Source organism: Dendrobates tinctorius, unplaced genomic scaffold (genome assembly GCF_039654945.1).
Source record: "Dendrobates tinctorius isolate UK_male_01 unplaced genomic scaffold, ASM3965494v1 ptg000151l, whole genome shotgun sequence".
NCBI classification, from domain to species: Eukaryota; Metazoa; Chordata; class Amphibia; order Anura; family Dendrobatidae; genus Dendrobates; species Dendrobates tinctorius.
In genome coordinates, this window is record NW_027361818.1 from 7,744,040 (window position 1) to 7,765,819 (window position 21,780).

Below are 21,780 nucleotides of genomic sequence, written 5' to 3' on the forward strand. Positions count from 1 at the left end.
TATACACGCTGTATACAGGAGACGTGTGACCTCACAGCCGGGGTATATACACGCTGTATAGAGGAGACGTGTGACCGAACAGCCGGTGTATATACACAGTGTATACAGGAGATGTGTGACCTCACAGCCGGGGTATATACGAGCTGTATAATGGAGACGTATGACCTCACAGCCGGTGTATATACACGCTGTATAAAGGAGACGTGTGACCTCACAGCCAGTGTATATACGTGCTGTATACAGGAGACGTGTGACCTCACAGCCGGGGTATATACGAGCTGTATACAGGAGACGTGTGACCTCACAGCCGGGGTATATACACGCTGTATACAGGAGACGTGTGACCTCACAGCCGGGGTATATACGCGCTGTATAAAGGAGACGTGTGACCTCACAGCCGGTGAATATAGGAGCTGTGTACAGGAGACGTGTGACCTCACAGCCGGGGTATATACGTGCTGTATACAGGAGACGTGTGACCTCACAGCCGGGGTATATACAGGCTGTATACAGGAGACGTGTGACCTCACAGCCGGGGTATATACGAGCTGTATACAGGAGACGTGTGACCTCACAGCCGGTGTATATACGAGCTGTATACAGGAGACGTGTGACCTCACAGCCGGGGTATATACGCGCTGTATACAGGAGACGTGTGACCTCACAGCCGGTGTATATACGAGCTGTATAGAGGAGACGTGTGACCTCACAGCCGGGGTACATACACGCTGTATACAGGAGACGTGTGACCTCACAGCCGGGGTATATACGAGCTGTATACAGGAGACGTGTGACCTCACAGCCGGTGTATATACCAGCTGTATACAGGAGACGTGTGACCTCACAGCCGGGGTATATACACGCTGTATACAGGAGACGTGTGACCTCACAGCCGGGGTATATACGAGCTGTATAGAGGAGACGTGTGACCTCACAGCCGGGGTATATACGAGCTGTATAGAGGAGACGTGTGACCTCACAGCCGGGGTATATACGAGCTGTATACAGGAGACGTGTGACCTCACAGCCGGGGTATATACACACTGTATAGAGGAGACGTGTGACCTCACAGCCGGGGTATATACACGATGTTTACAGGAGACGTGTGACCTCACAGCCGGGTTATATACGAGCTGTATAGAGGAGACGTGTGACCTCACAGCCGGGGTATATACACGATGTATACAGGAGACGTGTGACCTCACAGCCGGGGTATATACGAGCTGTATACAGGAGACGTGTTACCTCACAGCCGGTGTATATACACGCTGTATACAGGAGACGTGTGACCTCACAGCCGGGGTATATACACGCTGTATACAGGAGACGTGTGACCTCACAGCCGGGGTATATACACGCTGTATACAGGAGACGTGTGACCTCACAGCCGGGGTATATACACGCTGTATACAGAAGACGTGTGACCTCACAGCAGGGGTATATACACGCTGTATACAGGAGACGTGTGACCTCACAGCGGGGGTATATACACGCTGTATAGAGGAGACGTGTGACCTCACAGCTGGTGTATATACACGGTGTATACAGGAGACGTGTGACCTCACAGCCGGTGTATATACGAGCTGTATAAAGGAGACGTGTGACCTCACAGCCGGTGTATATACGAGCTGTATAAAGGAGACGTGTGACCTCACAGCCGGGGTATATACACGCTGTATACAGGAGACGTGTGACCTCACAGACGGGGTATATACGCGCTGTATACAGGAGACGTGTGACCTCACAGCCGGGGTATATACGAGCTGTATAGAGGAGACGTGTGACCTCACAGCCGGGGTATATACGAGCTGTATACAGGAGACGTGTGACCTCACAGCCGGGGTATATACACGATGTATACAGTAGATGGGTGACCTCACAGCCGGTGTATATACACGCTGTATACAGGAGACGTGTGACCTCACAGCCGGTGTATATACACGCTGTATACAGGAGAAGTGTGACCTCACAGCCGGGGTATATACGAGCTGTATAGAGGAGACGTGTGACCTCACAGCCGGGGTATATACACGATGTATACAGGAGATGGGTGACCTCACAGCCGGGGTATATACGAGCTGTATAGAGGAGACGTGTGACCTCACAGCCGGGGTATATACACGATGTATACAGGAGATGGGTGACCTCACAGCCGGGGTATATACACGCTGTATACAGGAGAAGTGTGACCTCACAGCCGGGGTATATACGAGCTGTATAGAGGAGACGTGTGACCTCTCAGCCGGGGTATATACACGATGTATACAGGAGACGTGTGACCTCACAGCCGGTGTATATACAAGCTGTATACAGGAGACGTGTGACCTCACAGCCAGTGTATATACACGCTGTATACAGGAGACGTGTGGCCTCACAGCCGGGGTATATACACGCTGTATACAGGAGACGTGTGACCTCACAGCCGGTGTATATACACGCTGTATACAGGAGACGTGTGACCTCACAGCTGGGTATATACACTCTGTATACAGGAGACGTGTGACCTCACAGCCGGTGTATATACACGCTGTATACAGGAGACGTGTGACCTCACAGCTGGGTATATACACGCTGTATACAGGAGACGTGTGACCTCACAGCTGGTGTATATACACGCCATATACAGGAGACGTGTGACCTCACACCTGGGGTATATACGAGCTGTATACAGGAGACGTGTGACCTCACAGCCGGTGTATATACACGCTGTATACAGGAGACGTGTGACCTCACTGCCGGGGTATATACGAGCTGTATACAGGAGACGTGTGACCTCACAGCCGGGGTATATACGAGCTGTATACAGGAGACGTGTGACCTCACAGCTGGGGTATATACACGCTGTATACAGGAGACGTGTGACCTCACACCTGGGGTATATACGAGCTGTATACAGGAGACGTGTGACCTCACAGCCGGTGTATATACACGCTGTATACAGGAGACGTGTGACCTCACTGCCGGGGTATATACGAGCTGTATACAGGAGACGTGTGACCTCACAGCCAGGGTATATACGAGCTGTATACAGGAGACGTGTGACCTCACAGCTGGGGTATATACACGCTGTATACAGGAGACGTGTGACCTCACAGCCGGGGTATATACGAGCTGTATAGAGGAGACGTGTGACCTCACAGCCGGGGTATATACGAGCTGTATACAGGAGACGTGTGACCTCACAGCCGGGGTATATACACGATGTATACAGGAGACGTGTGACCTCACAGCCGGTGTATATACACGCTGTATACAGGAGACGTGTGACCTCACAGCCGGTGTATATACACGCTGTATACAGGAGACGTGTGACCTCACAGCCGGGGTATATACGAGCTGTATAGAGGAGACGTGTGACCTCACAGCCGGGGTATATACACGATGTATACAGGAGACGTGTGACCTCACAGCCGGGGTATATACGAGCTGTATAGAGGAGACGTGTGACCTCACAGCCGGGGTATATACACGATGTATACAGGAGACGTGTGACCTCACAGCCGGGGTATATACGAGCTGTATACAGGAGACGCGTGACCTCACAGCCGGGGTATATACGAGTTGTATACAGGAGACGTGTGACCTCACAGCCGGGGTATATACGAGCTGTATACAGGAGACGTGTGACCTCACAGCCGGTGTATATACACGCTGTATACAGGAGACGTGTGACCTCACAGCCGGGGTATATACACGTTGTATACAGGAGACGTGTGACCTCACAGCCGGGGTATATACACGCTGTATACAGGAGACGTGTGACCTCACAGCCGGGGTATATACACGCTGTATACAGGAGACGTGTGACCTCACAGCCGGGGTATATACACGCTGTATAGAGGAGACGTGTGACCGAACAGCCGGTGTATATACACAGTGTATACAGGAGATGTGTGACCTCACAGCCGGGGTATATACGAGCTGTATAATGGAGACGTATGACCTCACAGCCGGTGTATATACACGCTGTATAAAGGAGACGTGTGACCTCACAGCCAGTGTATATACGTGCTGTATACAGGAGACGTGTGACCTCACAGCCGGGGTATATACGAGCTGTATACAGGAGACGTGTGACCTCACAGCCGGGGTATATACACGCTGTATACAGGAGACGTGTGACCTCACAGCCGGGGTATATACGCGCTGTATAAAGGAGACGTGTGACCTCACAGCCGGTGTATATACGAGCTGTGTACAGGAGACGTGTGACCTCACAGCCGGGGTATATACGTGCTGTATACAGGAGACGTGTGACCTCACAGCCGGGGTATATACACGCTGTATACAGGAGACGTGTGACCTCACAGCCGGGGTATATACGAGCTGTATACAGGAGACGTGTGACCTCACAGCCGGTGTATATACGAGCTGTATACAGGAGACGTGTGACCTCACAGCCGGGGTATATATGCGCTGTATACAGGAGACGTGTGACCTCACAGCCGGTTTATATACGAGCTGTATAGAGGAGACGTGTGACCTCACAGCCGGGGTACATACACGCTGTATACAGGAGACGTGTGACCTCACAGCCGGGGTATATACGAGCTGTATACAGGAGACGTGTGACCTCACAGCCGGTGTATATACCAGCTGTATACAGGAGACGTGTGACCTCACAGCCGGGGTATATACACGCTGTATACAGGAGACGTGTGACCTCACAGCCGGGGTATATACGAGCTGTATAGAGGAGACGTGTGACCTCACAGCCGGGGTATATATGAGCTGTATAGAGGAGACGTGTGACCTCACAGCCGGGGTATATACGAGCTGTATACAGGAGACGTGTGACCTCACAGCCGGGGTATATACACACTGTATAGAGGAGACGTGTGACCTCACAGCCGGGGTATATACACGATGTTTACAGGAGACGTGTGACCTCACAGCCGGGTTATATACGAGCTGTATAGAGGAGACGTGTGACCTCACAGCCGGGGTATATACACGATGTATACAGGAGACGTGTGACCTCACAGCCGGGGTATATACGAGCTGTATACAGGAGACGTGTTACCTCACAGCCGGTGTATATACACGCTGTATACAGGAGACGTGTGACCTCACAGCCGGGGTATATACACGCTGTATACAGGAGACGTGTGACCTCACAGCCGGGGTATATACACGCTGTATACAGGAGACGTGTGACCTCACAGCCGGGGTATATACACGCTGTATAGAGGAGACGTGTGACCTCACAGCTGGTGTATATACACGGTGTATACAGGAGACGTGTGACCTCACAGCCGGTGTATATACGAGCTGTATAAAGGAGACGTGTGACCTCACAGCCGGTGTATATACGAGCTGTATAAAGGAGACGTGTGACCTCACAGCCGGGGTATATACACGCTGTATACAGGAGACGTGTGACCTCACAGACGGGGTATATACGCGCTGTATACAGGAGACGTGTGACCTCACAGCCGGGGTACATACGAGCTGTATAGAGGAGACGTGTGACCTCACAGCCGGGGTATATACGAGCTGTATACAGGAGACGTGTGACCTCACAGCCGGGGTATATACACGCTGTATACAGGAGACGTGTGACCTCACAGCCGGTGTATATACACGCTGTATACAGGAGAAGTGTGACCTCACAGCCGGGGTATATACGAGCTGTATAGAGGAGACGTGTGACCTCACAGCCGGGGTATATACACGATGTATACAGGAGATGGGTGACCTCACAGCCGGGGTATATACACGCTGTATACAGGAGACGTGTGACCTCACAGCCGGTGTATATACGAGCTGTATACAGGAGACGTGTGACCTCACAGCCGGGGTATATACACACTGTATAGAGGAGACGTGTGACCTCACAGCCGGGGTATATACACGATGTTTACAGGAGACGTGTGACCTCACAGCCGGGTTATATACGAGCTGTATAGAGGAGACGTGTGACCTCACAGCCGGGGTATATACACGATGTATACAGGAGACGTGTGACCTCACAGCCGGGGTATATACGAGCTGTATACAGGAGACGTGTTACCTCACAGCCGGTGTATATACACGCTGTATACAGGAGACGTGTGACCTCACAGCCGGGGTATATACACGATGTATACAGGAGATGGGTGACCTCACAGCCGGGGTATATACACGCTGTATACAGGAGACGTGTGACCTCACAGCCGGTGTATATACACGCTGTATACAGGAGAAGTGTGACCTCACAGCCGGGGTATATACGAGCTGTATAGAGGAGACGTGTGACCTCTCAGCCGGGGTATATACACGATGTATACAGGAGACGTGTGACCTCACAGCCGGTGTATATACAAGCTGTATACAGGAGACGTGTGACCTCACAGCCAGTGTATATACACGCTGTATACAGGAGACGTGTGGCCTCACAGCCGGGGTATATACACGCTGTATACAGGAGACGTGTGACCTCACAGCCGGTGTATATACACGCTGTATACAGGAGACGTGTGACCTCACAGCCGGTGTATATACACGCTGTATACAGGAGACGTGTGACCTCACAGCCGGTGTATATACACGCTGTATACAGGAGACGTGTGACCTCACAGCTGGGTATATACACGCTGTATACAGGAGACGTGTGACCTCACAGCTGGTGTATATACACGCCATATACAGGAGACGTGTGACCTCACACCTGGGGTATATACGAGCTGTATACAGGAGACGTGTGACCTCACAGCCGGTGTATATACACGCTGTATACAGGAGACGTGTGACCTCACTGCCGGGGTATATACGAGCTGTATACAGGAGACGTGTGACCTCACAGCCGGGGTATATACGAGCTGTATACAGGAGACGTGTGACCTCACAGCTGGGGTATATACACGCTGTATACAGGAGACGTGTGACCTCACACCTGGGGTATATACGAGCTGTATACAGGAGACGTGTGACCTCACAGCCGGTGTATATACACGCTGTATACAGGAGACGTGTGACCTCACTGCCGGGGTATATACGAGCTGTATACAGGAGACGTGTGACCTCACAGCCAGGGTATATACGAGCTGTATACAGGAGACGTGTGACCTCACAGCTGGGGTATATACACGCTGTATACAGGAGACGTGTGACCTCACAGCCGGGGTATATACGAGCTGTATACAGGAGACGTGTGACCTCACAGCCGGGTTATATACGAGCTGTATAGAGGAGACGTGTGACCTCACAGCTGGGGTATATACGCGCTGTATACAGGAGACGTGTGACCTCACAGACGGGGTATATACGCGCTGTATACAGGAGACGTGTGACCTCACAGCCGGGGTATATACACGCTGTATACAGGAGACGTGTGACCTCACACCCGGGGTATATACACGCTGTATACAGGAGACGTGTGACCTCACAGCCGGGGTATATACGAGCTGTATAGAGGAGACGTGGGACCTCACAGCCGGAGTATATACGCGCTGTATACAGGAGACGTGTGACCTCACAGCCGGTGTATATACGAGCTGTATACAGGAGACGTGTGACCTCACAGCCGGGGTATATACGAGCTGTATAGAGGAGACGTGTGACCTCACAGCCGGGGTATATACACGCTGTATACAGGAGACGTGTGACCTCACAGCCGGGGTATATACAAGCTGTATACAGGAGACGTGTGACCTCACAACCGGGGTATATACGAGCTGTATAGAGGAGATGTGTGACCTCACAGCCGGGTTATATACACGCTGTATACAGGAGACGTGTGACCTCACAGCCGGGGTATATACACGCTGTATACAGGAGACGTGTGACCTCACAGCCGGTGTATATACGAGCTGTATACAGGAGACGTGTGACCTCACAGCCGGCGTATATACACGCTGTATAAATGAGACGTGTGACCTCACAGCCAGGGTATATACGAGCTGTACAGGAGCAGTGTGACCTCACAGCCGGCGTATATACACGCTGTATACAGGAGACGTGTGACCTCACAGCCAGGGTATATACGAGCTGTACAGGAGCAGTGTGACCTCACAGCCGGTGTATATACACGCTGTATACAGGAGACGTGTGACCTCACAGCCGGTGTATATACACGCTGTATACAGGAAACGTGTGACCTCACAGCCGGGGTATATACACGCTGTATACAGGAGACGTGTGACCTCACAGCCGGCGTATATACGAGCTGTATACAGGAAACGTGTGACCTCACAGCCGGTGTATATACGAGCTGTATAGAGGAGACGTGTGACCTCACAGCCGGTGTATATACGAGCTGTATACAGGAGACGTGTGACCTCACAGCCGGGGTATATACACGCTGTATACAGGAGACGTGTGACCTCACAGCCGGTGTATATACACGCTGTATACAGAAGTGTGACCTCACAGCCGGTGTATATAAGAGCTGTATACAGGAGACGTGTGACCTCACAGCCGGTGTATATACGAGCTGTATACAGGAGACGTGTGAACTCACAGCCGGTGTATATACGAGCTGTATACAGGAGACGTGTGACCTCACAGCCGGGGTATATACACGCTGTATACAGGAGACGTGTGACCTCACAGCCGGCGTATATACACGCTGTATACAGGAGACGTTTGACCTCACAGCCGGCGTATATACACGCTGTATACAGGAGACGTGTGACCTCACAGCCGGTGTATATACGAGCTGTATACAGGAGACGTGTGACCTCACAGCCGGTGTATATAAGAGCTGTATACAGGAGACGTGTGACCTCACAGCCGGAGTATATACGAGCTGTATACAGGAGACGTGTGACCTCACAGCCGGGGTATATACACGCTGTATACAGGAGACGTGTGACCTCACAGCCGGTGTATATACACGCTGTATACAGGAAACGTGTGACCTCACAGCCGGGGTATATACACGCTGTATACAGGAGACGTGTGACCTCACAGCCGGCGTATAAACGAGCTGTATACAGGAAACGTGTGACCTCACAGCCGGTGCATATACGAGCTGTATAGAGGAGACGTGTGACCTCACAGCCGGTGTATATACGAGCTGTATACAGGAGACGTGTGACCTCACAGCCGGGGTATATACACGCTGTATACAGGAGACGTGTGACCTCACAGCCGGTGTATATACACGCTGTATACAGAAGTGTGACCTCACAGCCGGTGTATATAAGAGCTGTATACAGGAGACGTGTGACCTCACAGCCGGTGTATATACGAGCTGTATACAGGAGACGTGTGACCTCACAGCCGGTGTATATACGAGCTGTATACAGGAGACGTGTGACCTCACAGCCGGGGTATATACACGCTGTATACAGGAGACGTGTGACCTCACAGCCGGCGTATATACACGCTGTATACAGGAGACGTTTGACCTCACAGCCGGCGTATATACACGCTGTATACAGGAGACGTGTGACCTCACAGCCGGTGTATATACGAGCTGTATACAGGAGACGTGTGACCTCACAGCCGGTGTATATAAGAGCTGTATACAGGAGACGTGTGACCTCACAGCCGGAGTATATACGAGCTGTATACAGGAGACGTGTGCCTCACAGCCGGTGTATATAAGAGCTGTATACAGGAGACGTGTGACCTCACAGCCGGGGTATATACACGCTGTATACAGGAGACGTGTGATCTCACAGCCGGAGTATATACGAGCTGTATACAGGAGACGTGTGCCTCACAGCCGGTGTATATAAGAGCTGTATACAGGAGACGTGTGACCTCACAGCCGGCGTATATACACGCTGTATACAGGAGACGTGTGACCTCACAGCCGGTGTATATACGAGCTGTATACAGGAGACGTGTGACCTCACAGCCGGTGTATATAAGAGCTGTATACAGGAGACGTGTGCCTCACAGCCGGTGTATATAAGAGCTGTATACAGGAGACGTGTGACCTCACAGCCGGTGTATATACACGCTGTATACAGGAGACGTGTGACCTCACAGCCGGCGTATATACACGCTGTATACAGGAGACGTGTGACCTCACAGCCGGTGTATATAAGAGCTGTATACAGGAGACGTGTGACCTCACAGCCGGTGTATATAAGAGCTGTATACAGGAGACGTGTGCCTCACAGCCGGAGTATATAAGAGCTGTATACAGGAGACGTGTGACCTCACAGCCGGTGTATATAAGAGCTGTATACAGGAGACGTGTGCCTCACAGCCGGAGTATATACGAGCTGTATACAGGAGACGTGTGCCTCACAGCCGGTGTATATAAGAGCTGTATACAGGAGACGTGTGACCTCACAGCCGGCGTATATACACGCTGTATACAGGAGACGTGTGACCTCACAGCCGGTGTATATAAGAGCTGTATACAGGAGACGTGTGACCTCACAGCCGGTTTATATAAGAGCTGTATACAGGAGACGTGTGCCTCACAGCCGGAGTATATAAGAGCTGTATACAGGAGACGTGTGACCTCACAGCCGGTGTATATAAGAGCTGTATACAGGAGACGTGTGCCTCACAGCCGGAGTATATACGAGCTGTATACAGGAGACGTGTGCCTCACAGCCGGTGTATATAAGAGCTGTATACAGGAGACGTGTGACCTCACAGCCGGCGTATATACACGCTGTATACAGGAGACGTGTGACCTCACAGCCGGTGTATATAAGAGCTGTATACAGGAGACGTGTGACCTCACAGCCGGTGTATATACAGTGGGGAAAAAAAGTATTTAGTCAGTCAGCAATAGTGCAAGTTCCACCACTTAAAAAGATGAGAGGCGTCTGTAATTTACATCATAGGTAGACCTCAACTATGGGAGACAAACTGAGAAAAAAAAATCCAGAAAATCACATTGTCTGTTTTTTTTTTCATTTTATTTGCATATTATGGTGGAAAATAAGTATTTGGTCAGAAACAAAATTTCATCTCAATACTTTGTGATATATCCTTTGTTGGCAATGACAGAGGTCAAACGTTTTCTGTAAGTCTTCACAAGGTTGCCACACACTGTTGTTGGTATGTTGGCCCATTCCTCCATGCAGATCTCCTCTAGAGCAGTGATGTTTTTGGCTTTTCGCTTGGCAACACGGACTTTCAACTCCCTCCAAAGGTTTTCTATAGGGTTGAGATCTGGAGACTGGCTAGGCCACTCCAGGACCTTGAAATGCTTCTTATGAAGCCACTCCTTCGTTGCCCTGGTGGTGTGCTTTGGATCATTGTCATGTTGAAAGACCCAGCCACGTTTCATCTTCAATGCCCTTGCTGATGGAAGGAGGTTTGCAGTCAAAATCTCACGATACGTGGCCCCATTCATTCTTTCATGTACCCGGATCAGTCGTCCTGGCCCCTTTGCAGAGAAACAGCCCCAAAGCATGATGTTTCCACCACCATGCTTTACAGTAGGTATGGTGTTTGATGGATGCAACTCAGTATTCTTTTTCCTCCAAACACGACAAGTTGTGTTTCTACCAAACAGTTCCAGTTTGGTTTCATCAGACCATAGGACATTCTCCCAAAACTCCTCTGGATCATCCAAATGCTCTCTAGCAAACTTCAGACGGGCCCGGACATGTACAGGCTTAAGCAGTGGGACACGTCTGGCACTGCAGGATCTGAGTCCATGGTGGCGTAGTGTGTTACTTATGGTAGGCCTTGTTACATTGGTCCCAGCTCTCTGCAGTTCATTCACTAGGTCCCCCTGCGTGGTTCTGGGATTTTTGCTCACCGTTCTTGTGATCATTCTGACCCCACGGGGTGGGATTTTGCGTGGAGCACCAGATCGAGGGAGATTATCAGTGGTCTTGTATGTCTTCCATTTTCTAATTATTGCTCCCACAGTTGATTTCTTCACTCCAAGCTGGTTGGCTATTGCAGATTCAGTCTTCCCAGCCTGGTGCAGGGCTACAATTTTGTTTCTGGTGTCCTTTGACAGCTCTTTGGTCTTCACCATAGTGGAGTTTGGAGTCAGACTGTTTGAGGGTGTGCACAGGTGTCTTTTTATACTGATAACAAGTTTAAACAGGTGCCATTACTACAGGTAATGAGTGGAGGAAAGAGGAGACTCTTAAAGAAGAAGTTACAGGTCTGTGAGAGCCAGAAATCTTGATTGCTTGTTTCTGACCAAATACTTATTTTCCACCATAATATGCAAATAAAATGAAAAAAAAAAACAGACAATGTGATTTTCTGGATTTTTTTTTCTCAGTTTGTCTCCCATAGTTGAGGTCTACCTATGATGTAAATTACAGACGCCTCTCATCTTTTTAAGTGGTGGAACTTGCACTATTGCTGACTGACTAAATACTTTTTTTCCCCACTGTACGTGCTGTATACAGGAGACGTGTGACCTCACAGCCGGGGTATATACACGCTGTATACAGGAGACGTGTGACCTCACAGCCGGGGTATATACACGCTGTATACAGGAGACGTGTGACCTCACAGCCGGTGTATATACACGCTGTATACAGGAGACGTGTGACCTCACAGCCGGTGTATATAACGCTGTATACAGGAGACGTGTGACCTCACAGCCGGGGTATATACGAGCTGTATAGAGGAGACGTGTGACCTCACAGCCGGTGTATATACACGCTGTATACAGGAGACGTGTGACCTCACAGCCGGGGTATATACGAGCTGTATAGAGGAGACGTGTGACCTCACAGTCGGTGTATATACGTGCTGTATACAGGAGACGTGTGACCTCACAGCCGGGGTATATACACGCTGTATACAGGAGACGTGTGACCTCACAGCCTGGGTATATACGAGCTGTATACAGGAGACGTGTGACCTCACAGACGGGGTATATACACGCTGTATACAGGAGACGTGTGACCTCACAGACGGGGTATATACAAGCTGTATACAGGAGACGTGTGACCTCACAGCCGGTGTATATACACGCTGTATACAGGAGACGTGTGACCTCACAGCCGGGGTATATACGAGCTGTATACAGGAGACGTGTGACCTCACAGCCGGTGTATATACACGGTGTATACAGGAGACGTGTGACCTCACAGCCGGAGTATATACGCGCTGTATACAGGAGACGTGTGACCTCACAGCCGGTGTATATACACTCTGTATACAGGAGACGTGTGACCTCACAGCCGGAGTATATACGCGCTGTATACAGGAGACGTGTGACCTCACAGCCGGGGTATATACACGCTATATAGAGGAGACGTGTGACCTCACAGCCGGAGTATATACGCACTGTATACAGGAGACGTGTGACCTCACAGCCGGGGTATATACGCGCTGTATACAGGAGACGTGTGACCTCACAGCCGGGGTATATACGAGCTGTATAGAGGAGACGTGTGACCTCACAGCCGGGGTATATACGAGCTGTATACAGGAGACGTGTGACCTCACAGCCGGGATATATACACGATGTATACAGGAGACGTGTGACCTCACAGCCGGTGTATATACACGCTGTATACAGGAGACGTGTGACCTCACATCCGGTGTATATATACGCTGTATAGAGGAGACGTGTGACCTCACAGCCGGGGTATATACATGATGTATACAGGAGACGAGTGACCATACAGCCGGGGTATATACGAGCTGTATAGAGGAGACGTGTGACCTCACAGCCGGGGTATATACACGATGTATACAGGAGACGTGTGACCTCACAGCCGGGGTATATACGAGCTGTATACAGGAGACGTGTGACCTCACAGCCGGTGTATATACACGCTGTATACAGGAGACGTGTGACCTCACAGCCGGGGTATATACACGCTGTATACAGGAGACGTGTGACCTCACAGCCGGGGTATATACACGCTGTATACAGGAGACGTGTGACCTCACAGCCGGGGTATATACACGCTGTATAGAGGAGACGTGTGACCTCACAGCCGGTGTATATACACGGTGTATACAGGAGACGTGTGACCTCACAGCCGGTGTATATACGACCTGTATAAAGGAGACGTGTGACCTCACAGCCGGTGTATATACGAGCTGTATAAAGGAGACGTGTGACCTCACAGCCGGTGTATATACACGCTGTATACAGGAGACGTGTGACTTCACAGCCGGGGTATATACGCGCTGTATACAGGAGACGTGTGACCTCACAGCCGGGGTATATACGAGCTGTATAGAGGAGACGTGTGACCTCACAGCCGGGGTATATACGAGCTGTATACAGGAGACGTGTGACCTCACAGCCGGGGTATATACACGATGTATACAGGAGACGTGTGACCTCACAGCCGGTGTATATACACGCTGTATACAGGAGACGTGTGACCTCACAGCCGGTGTATATACACGTTGTATACAGGAGACGTGTGACCTCACAGCCGGGGTATATACGAGCTGTATAGAGGAGACGTGTGACCTCACAGCCGGGGTATATACACGATGTATACAGGAGACGTGTGACCTCACAGCCGGGGTATATACGAGCTGTATAGAGGAGACGTGTGACCTCACAGCCGGGGTATATACACGATGTATACAGGAGACGTGTGACCTCACAGCCGGGGTATATACGAGCTGTATACAGGAGACGTGTGACCTCACAGCCGGGGTATATACGAGCTGTATACAGGAGACGTGTGACCTCACAGCCGGGGTATATACGAGCTGTATACAGGAGACGTGTGACCTCACAGCCGGTGTATATACACGCTGTATACAGGAGACGTGTGACCTCACAGCCGGGGTATATACACGCTGTATACAGGAGACGTGTGACCTCACAGCCGGGGTATATACACGCTGTATACAGGAGACGTGTGACCTCACAGCCGGGGTATATACACGCTGTATACAGGAGACGTGTGACCTCACAGCCGGTGTATATACACGGTGTATACAGGAGACGTGTGACCTCACAGCCGGTGTATATACACGCTGTATAAAGGAGACGTGTGACCTCGCAGCCAGTGTATATACGTGCTGTATACAGGAGACGTGTGACCTCACAGCCGGGGTATATACGAGCTGTATACAGGAGACGTGTGACCTCACAGCCGGGGTATATACGAGCTGTATACAGGAGACGTGTGACCTCACAGCCGGGGTATATACGAGCTGTATACAGGAGACGTGTGACCTCACAGCCGGGGTATATACGAGCTGTATACAGGAGACGTGTGACCTCACAGCCGGTGTATATACACGCTGTATACAGGAGACGTGTGACCTCACAGCCGGGGTATATACACGCTGTATACAGGAGACGTGTGACCTCACAGCCGGGGTATATACACGCTGTATACAGGAGACGTGTGACCTCACAGCCGGGGTATATACACGCTGTATACAGGAGACGTGTGACCTCACAGCCGGTGTATATACACGGTGTATACAGGAGACGTGTGACCTCACAGCCGGTGTATATACACGCTGTATAAAGGAGACGTGTGACCTCGCAGCCAGTGTATATACGTGCTGTATACAGGAGACGTGTGACCTCACAGCCGGGGTATATACGAGCTGTATACAGGAGACGTGTGACCTCACAGCCGGGGTATATACACGCTGTATACAGGAGACGTGTGACCTCACAGCCGGGGTATATACGCTCTGTATAAAGGAGACGTGTGACCTCACAGCCGGTGTATATACGAGCTGTATACAGGAGACGTGTGACCTCACAGCCGGGGTATATACGTGCTGTATACAGGAGACGTGTGACCTCACAGCCGGGGTATATACACGCTGTATACAGGAGACGTGTGACCTCACAGCCGGGGTATATACACGCTGTATACAGGAGACGTGTGACCTCACAGCCGGGGTATATACTAGCTGTATACAGGAGACGTGTGACCTCACAGCCGGGGTATATACGAGCTGTATAGAGGAGACGTGTGACCTCACAGCCGGGGTATATACACGCTGTATACAGGAGACGTGTGACCTCACAGCCGGTGTATATACGAGCTGTATACAGGAGACGTGTGACCTCACAGCCGGTGTATATACACGCTGTATACAGGAGACGTGTGACCTCACAGCCGGGGTATATACACGCTGTATACAGGAGACGTGTGACCTCACAGCCGGGGTATATACACGCTGTATACAGGAGACGTGTGACCTCACAGCCGGGGTATATACACGCTGTATACAGGAGACGTGTGACCTCACAGCCGGGGTATATACACGCTGTATACAGGAGACGTGTGACCTCACAGCCGTGGTATATACACGCTGTATACAGGAGACGTGTGACCTCACAGCCGGGGTATATACGAGCTGTATACAGGAGACGTGTGACCTCACAGCCGGGGTATATACGAGCTGTATACAGGAGACGTGTGACCTCACAGCCGGGGTATATACACGATGTATACAGGAGACGTGTGACCTCACAGCCGGTGTATATACACAGTGTATACAGGAGACGTGTGACCTCACAGCCGGGGTATATACACGCTGTATAAAGGAGACGTGTGACCTCACAGCCAGTGTATATACGTGCTGTATACAGGAGACGTGTGACCTCACAGCCGGGATATATACGAGCTGTATACAGGAGACGTGTGACCTCACAGCCGGGGTATATACACGCTGTATACAGGAGACGTGTGACCTCACAGCCGGGGTATATACGCGCTGTATAAAGGAGACGTGTGACCTCACAGCCGGTGTATATACGAGCTGTATAGAGGAGACGTGTGACCTCACAGCCGGGATATATACGAGCTGTATACAGGAGACGTGTGACCTCACAGCCGGGGTATATACACGCTGTATACAGGAGACGTGTGACCTCACAGCCGGGGTATATACGAGCTGTATACAGGAGACGTGTGACCTCACAGCCGGTGTATATACCAGCTGTATACAGGAGACGTGTGACCTCACAGCCGGTGTATATACCAGCTGTATACAGGAGACGTGTGACCTCACAGCCGGTGTATATGCCAGCTGTATACAGGAGACGTGTGACCTCACAGCCGGGGTATATTCACGCTGTATACAGGAGACGTGTGACCTCACAGCCGGGGTATATACCAGCTGTATACAGGAGACGTGTGACCTCACAGCCGGGGTATATTCACGCTGTATACAGGAGACGTGTGACCTCACAGCCGGGGTATATACGCGCTGTATACAGGAGACGTGTGACCTCACAGCCGGGGTATATACACGCTGTATACAGGAGACGTGTGACCTCACAGCCAGGGTATATACGAGCTGTACAGGAGCAGTGTGACCTCACAGCCGGTGTATATACACGCTGTATACAGGAGACGTGTGACCTCACAGCCGGGGTATATACGAGCTGTATAGAGGAGACGTGTGACCTCACAGCCGGGGTATATACGAGCTGTATAGAGGAGACGTGTGACCTCACAGCCGGGGTATATACACGCTGTATACAGGAGACGTGTGACATCACAGCCGGTGTATATACGCGCTGTATACAGGAGACGTGTGACCTCACAGCCGGTGTATATACACGCTGTATACAGGAGACGTGTGACCTCACAGCCGGGGTATATACACGCTGTATACAGGAGACGTGTGACATCACAGCCGGTGTATATACGCGCTGTATACAGGAGACGTGTGACCTCACAGCCGGTGTATATACACGCTGTATACAGGAGACGTGTGACCTCACAGCCGGGGTATATACGAGCTGTATACAGGAGACGTGTGACCTCACAGCCGGTGTATATACACGATGTATACAGGAGACGTGTGACCTCACAGCCGGTGTATATACACGCTGTATACAGGAGACGTGTGACCTCACAGCCGGTGTATATACACGATGTATACAGGAGACGTGTGACCTCACAGCCGGTGTATATACACGATGTATACAGGAGACGTGTGACCTCACAGCCGGTGTATATACACGATGTATACAGGAGACGTGTGACCTCACAGCCGGGGTATATACACGCTGTATACAGGAGACGTGTGACCTCACAGCCGGGGTATATACACGCTGTATACAGGAGACGTGTGACCTCACAGCCGGTGTATATACACGCTGTATACAGGAGACGTGTGACCTCACAGCCGGGGTATATACACGCTGTATACAGGAGACGTGTGACCTCACAGCCGGGGTATATACGAGCTGTATACAGGAGACGTGTGACCTCACAGCCGGTGTATATACACGCTGTATACAGGAGACGTGTGACCTCACAGCCGGGGTATATACGAGCTGTATACAGGAGACGTGTGACCTCACAGCCGGTGTATATACACGCTGTATACAGGAGACGTGTGACCTCACAGCCGGTGTATATACACGCTGTATACAGGAGACGTGTGACCTCACAGCCGGGGTATATACGAGCTGTATACAGGAGACGTGTGACCTCACAGCCGGGGTATATACGAGCTGTATACAGGAGACGTGTGACCTCACAGCCGGGATATATACACGCTGTATACAGGAGACGTGTGACCTCACAGCCGGGGTATATACGAGCTGTATACAGGAGACGTGTGACCTCACAGCCGGTGTATATACCAGCTGTATACAGGAGACGTGTGACCTCACAGCCGGTGTATATACCAGCTGTATACAGGAGACGTGTGACCTCACAGCCGGTGTATATACCAGCTGTATACAGGAGACGTGTGACCTCACAGCCGGGGTATATTCACGCTGTATACAGGAGACGTGTGACCTCACAGCCGGGGTATATACCAGCTGTATACAGGAGACGTGTGACCTCACAGCCGGGGTATATTCACGCTGTATACAGGAGACGTGTGACCTCACAGCCGGGGTATATACCAGCTGTATACAGGAGACGTGTGACCTCACAGCCGGGGTATATTCACGCTGTATACAGGAGACGTGTGACCTCACAGCCGGGGTATATACGAGCTGTATACAGGAGACGTGTGACCTCACAGCCGGGGTATATACGCGCTGTATACAGGAGACGTGTGACCTCACAGCCGGGGTATATACACGCTGTATACAGGAGACGTGTGACCTCACAGCCAGGGTATATACGAGCTGTACAGGAGCAGTGTGACCTCACAGCCGGTGTATATACACGCTGTATACAGGAGACGTGTGACCTCACAGCCGGGGTATATACGAGCTGTATACAGGAGACGTGTGACCTCACAGCCGGGGTATATACACGCTGTATACAGGAGACGTGTGACATCACAGCCGGTGTATATACGCGCTGTATACAGGAGACGTGTGACCTCACAGCCGGTGTATATACACGCTGTATACAGGAGACGTGTGACCTCACAGCCGGGCTATATACACGCTGTATACAGGAGACGTGTGACATCACAGCCGGTGTATATACGCGCTGTATACAGGAGACGTGTGACCTCACAGCCGGTGTATATACACGCTGTATACAGGAGACGTGTGACCTCACAGCCGGGGTATATACGAGCTGTATACAGGAGACGTGTGACCTCACAGCCGGTGTATATACACGATGTATACAGGAGACGTGTGACCTCACAGCCGGGGTATATACACGCTGTATACAGGAGACGTGTGACCTCACAGCCGGGGTATATACAAGCTGTATACAGGAGACGTGTGACCTCACAGCCGGGGTATATACACGCTGTATACAGGAGACGTGTGACCTCACAGCCGGTGTATATACACGCTGTATACAGGAGACGTGTGACCTCACAGCCGGGGTATATACACGCTGTATACAGGAGACGTGTGACCTCACAGCCGGGGTATATACACGATGTATACAGGAGACGTGTGACCTCACAGCCGGTGTATATACACGATGTATACAGGAGACGTGTGACCTCACAGCCGGGGTATATACACGCTGTATACAGGAGACGTGTGACCTCACAGCCGGGGTATATACACGCTGTATACAGGAGACGTGTGACCTCACAGCCGGGGTATATACACGCTGTATACAGGAGACGTGTGACCTCACAGCCGGTGTATATACACGCTGTATACAGGAGACGTGTGACCTCACAGCCGGGGTATATACACGCTGTATACAGGAGACGTGTGACCTCACAGCCGGGGTATATACACGATGTATACAGGAGACGTGTGACCTCACAGCCGGGGTATATACGAGCTGTATACAGGAGACGTGTGACCTCACAGCCGGGGTATATACGAGCTGTATACAGGAGACGTGTGACCTCACAGCCGGGGTATATACGAGCTGTATACAGGAGACGTGTGACCTCACAGCCGGTGTATATACGAGCTGTATACAGGAGACGTTTGACCTCACAGCCGGGGTATATACACGATGTATACAGGAGACGTGTGACCTCACAGCCGGGGTATATACACGCTGTATACAGGAGACGTGTGACCTCACAGCCGGGGTATATACGAGCTGTATACAGGAGACGTGTGACCTCACAGCCGGGATATATACACGCTGTATACAGGAGACGTGTGACCTCACAGCCGGGGTATATACGAGCTGTATACAGGAGACGTGTGACCTCACAGCCGGGATATATACACGCTGTATACAGGAGACGTGTGACCTCACAGCCGGGGTATATACGAGCTGTATACAGGAGACGTGTGACCTCACAGCCGGCGTATATACGCGCAGGATGCCTCCGTTACTCACCGCTCCGTTTCCTGCAGTCCGTTTATTTCCGTACACTACACGGGAGCGGTATCTCTGGACGCGTCTCCTAGGTAACGGAGAAAACTCACGTGGTGTTAACGGCGTTCCGTGATTGGTCAGTGGCTCAACAAACGCAGAGAAAGGAGATAATAGCCGGGGAAAGATTGGCTTATATTATCACTGGCAGGAGTGACATCCAATCAGCAACGACGTTATTTACAAGAGGCGGGGCCTGTAACCAGAGCAACCAAAACTTCTCCACACTAAGGTAGTGCCGAGATTCTGTGTGGCGAATATATATTATTTATCCAGTGCCCCCATAATAGTGCCATCCACAGTGCCCCCCATAATAGTGCCATCCACAGTGCCCCCCATAATAGTGCCATCCACAGTGCCCCCCATAATAGTGCCATCCACACTGCCCCCCCTAATAGTGCCATCCACAGTGCCCCCCATAATAGTGCCATCCACACTGCCCCCCTAATAGTGCCATCCACAGTGCCCCCCATAATAGTGCCATCCACAGAGCCCCCACAATAGTGCCATCCACAGTGCCCCCCATAATAGTGCCATCCATGGTGGCCCCCATAATAGTGCCATCCACATATCCCCCATAATAGTGCCATCCACAGTGCCCCCCCATAATAGTGCCATCCACAGATTCCCCATAATAGTGCCATCCACAGTGCCCCCCATAATAGTGCCATCCACAGTGCCCCCCATAATAGTGCCATCCACAGTGCTCCCCCATAATAGTGCCATCCACAGAGCCCCCATAATAGTGCCATCCACGGTGGCCCCCATAATTGTGCCATCCACGGTGGCCCCCATAATAGTGCCATCCACAGTTCCCCCCATAATAGTGCCATCCACACTGCCCCCCCTAATAGTGCCATCCCCAGTGCCCCCCCATAATAGTGCCATCCACGGTGGCCCCCATAATAGTGCCATCCACAGTGCTCCCACAGTGCCCCCCTAATAGTGCCATCCACAGAGCCCCCATAATAGTGCCATCCACAGAGCCCCCACAATAGTGCCATCCACAGTGCCCCCCATAATAGTGCCATCCATGGTGGCCCCCATAATAGTGCCATCCACATATCCCCCATAATAGTGCCATCCACAGTGCCCCCCCATAATAGTGCCATCCACAGATTCCCCATAATAGTGCCATCCACAGTGCCCCCCATAATAGTGCCATCCACAGTGCCCCCCATAATAGTGCCATCCACAGTGCTCCCCCATAATAGTGCCATCCACAGAGCCC

General features: G+C 51.3%; 1 protein-coding gene across 1 annotated transcript in view; it reads right to left on the bottom strand.

Moving 5' to 3' along the window:
- Positions 1-20,632, bottom strand: part of DNAH2 (dynein axonemal heavy chain 2) — a 149,895-nt gene extending 129,263 nt beyond the window's left edge. The window contains exon 1 of the mRNA XM_073547053.1: positions 20,514-20,632. The gene's annotated coding sequence lies outside the window, so the exon portion shown is untranslated. The remainder of the gene's footprint in view (positions 1-20,513) is intronic.
- Positions 20,633-21,780: the final 1,148 nt, after the last annotated feature.